The sequence below is a fragment of the Lipotes vexillifer genome, unplaced genomic scaffold (genome assembly GCF_000442215.2).
Source record: "Lipotes vexillifer unplaced genomic scaffold, Lipotes_vexillifer_v1.1 scaffold1194, whole genome shotgun sequence".
NCBI lineage: Eukaryota > Metazoa > Chordata > Mammalia > Artiodactyla > Lipotidae > Lipotes > Lipotes vexillifer.
This window is the reverse complement of record NW_006797688.1, coordinates 379,897-382,408: the sequence shown is the minus strand read 5'-3', so window position 1 is coordinate 382,408 and position 2,512 is coordinate 379,897. Positions and strand designations below refer to the sequence as shown.

Here is a 2,512-nt window from a genome sequence, read left to right as displayed (position 1 = left end):
CCCCTGACGTCGGCCTGGGAGCCTCCGGGCAAGTCTAAAGACTGCGGGGCTCCCTCAGTGCGAACACGGACGGACGGACGCGGGAGACCCAGGGAGGAGGGGGCCTTGTTCTGAGGGGCTGGCCGCAGGTCAGCAGAGGGAGGATTTCCAGGGCACGGGAGGAGTCAGGGCGAGGACCGTCCTCCCCGTCGCAAGGGCACCTCCGAACCCCTCCCCTGTTGTCAGCCGCTTCCTTCTGGCCACACACGGAGAAGGGAGGGCTGCTGTCTGAGAGGGGAGGTGCAGGCCAGCGGAAGGCGCGTCCCTAAGCACTCCCGAGAGCCAGCCCAAGCCCTTGAGTGAGGGCCAGTGGGGCCGCCAGCCACAGGGCCTCGACCTGTCTGCCGCACGCTGCAGGCTTGGTAAAACTCTGCCACATGCGGCCGCGTGGTCACCCTCACTGCCTCCTAATGAGACTCAAGGAGGTGCCGGCACTGGTGCGAGCAGATGGCCCTTGGGGCAAGAGGAGCTCCAGGCTGCACCGGCCGTCCAGGGAGGACCCCGAGTGAGAACTAAGAGAGTCACCCACCCCGAAGAGAAGGGACAAGAGAGAATATGTCCTGTCCCCTCCTGTCAACCCTTAAACTCCCAAGAAAGGACTGTCAGGCTGAGACTGCCCGTAGTTTCCTCTGCCAGGTCCAAGGGAGGTTAGAGCTTTGTTCTGAAGGGGCAGCCACCAGGCAGCAGAAGGGAGGGTCCCAGGACCCTTCGGTGGTGGGCTGAACGCTCCCTCCTTTCCTCCTCCTGGGATTCATGGAAGATGGTGGTGTCAGCTTCAGAGCAGCAGAGGGGATGGGGTGGGGGGATGGGGGAGTCTTGCCAACAACTGTCATCCTGACTCTGAATGGGAACCACGGAGACCTACCTCCCCTGCCAGCCCCCACTGTCACCCCAGTACAGCCCAGGCAGGGCTGGCTGGCTGTGCCCCAAGGCTCACTCAACAGTCCTAAACAGGGGTCTCAGGTGATGGGCTGAGCAGAACAGGAGCCCTGTGGGTCCTCGAGCAGTGCCCTCAAGGACCCTGCAGAGGCGACCTTGGTTATAACCAGGGAGGAATCTCTCCGCTGAAGGTGCTCACAGCATTTCCTTGTCCCTCCCCCAGGTGTCCTCATTGCCCACCTTCCTGCGCACACTCCCGCCTGCTGGCCCTGACCTGTGTTATCATGGCTGGAGGCCGGAAGAGAAAGCGCCGTGCCCGCGGGAAATGCCACCAGGCCCGGGGCGAGACTCAGAGTCTCAAGGGTGCCCAGGCCACTGAGGCGGCGGCGGCGGCAGAAGAGATACAAGAGTCGCCCCCCTCCCCTGCTTCTGTTTCTCGGGGTACTCCCCCGAGCTCCCTTGCTGCTGGCACTCGCCAGGAGCCTCAGGGAGCCCCAGCCACTAGCTCTCATGATGCAGGAGATTCATGCCCAGGATATGAGGCGGGTGCCCAGAGCCAAGATGAGAAAAGTCCAAGTACCTCCCAGGCAGCACCTTGCACTCACAGCATATGCAGAGATCCTCTGACCAGGAAGGCCGTCATGTTGGTGCCATTCTTGCTGGTGATGTACAAGATGACGGAGCCCATCCTGCAGGCAGCACTGCTGAAGACTATCGACGAGAAGGATGAGAAGCACTTCCCTGAGATCCTCAGCAGAGCCTCTGAGATCATGGAGCTGGTCTTTGGCCTCGAGCTGAAGGAAGTCGACCCCAGCAGTCACTCCTACGCACTCATCAGCAAGCTGGCCGCCCCCAGCGAGGGAAGTCCGAGTGATGAGTCCTGGCTGCCCAAGTCTGGTCTCCTGATGGTTCTCCTGGGCGCGATCTTCACGAAGGGCAACCGTGCCACCGAGGAGGAGCTCTGGGAGTTCCTCAATGCGTTGGGTTTGTATGCTGGAAGGAGGCACTTGATCTTCGGGGAGCCCAGGAGGCTCATCAGCAAAGATTTCGTGCAGCAGAAGTACCTGACGTACCGCCAGGTGCCCAACAGCGATCCTCCACGCTATCAGTTCCTGTGGGGCCCGAGAGCCCACGCTGAAACCAGCAAGATGAAAGTGCTGGAGTTTGTGGCCAAGATCAGTGATACAGTCCCCAGTGCCTTCCCAGATCTCTATGAGGAGGCTCTGAAAGATGAGGAAGAGAGAGCAGGAGTGAGAGCCGCGGCCAGGGCTGTAGCTGTTGCTGAGGGCAGAGCCCCTTCCAGGGCCAAGGCCCGCAGCTCCTCCCACATGTAGGGAGGGAGGCCGAGGGCAGTTTGCTCACTTTGTTTTGGAAGAGAGCAGACAAGCTCCTAAATAGTGCAGAGTAGTAGGGGTGGAGGGAACAAAGTATAGATCTTATTTATCTTCCTGTTTTAAACTAGTAACTTCTATATATTATTTATTGATTTGTTTAGGTTTTTTCAAATGTTTTTTTCTTGTAAGAGTGTGTTTTCTTAAGAATGTGAATTCGTGAATGACATTGCTTGCATATTTATTGCTGTTTAAAGAGTTCT

General features: G+C 58.8%; 1 pseudogene; it reads left to right on the top strand.

Annotated features, from left to right (window-relative positions):
- Positions 1-1,202: 1,202 nt before the first annotated feature.
- On the top strand, positions 1,203-2,252 carry LOC103076788 (melanoma-associated antigen B4 pseudogene; annotated as a pseudogene).
- Positions 2,253-2,512: the final 260 nt, after the last annotated feature.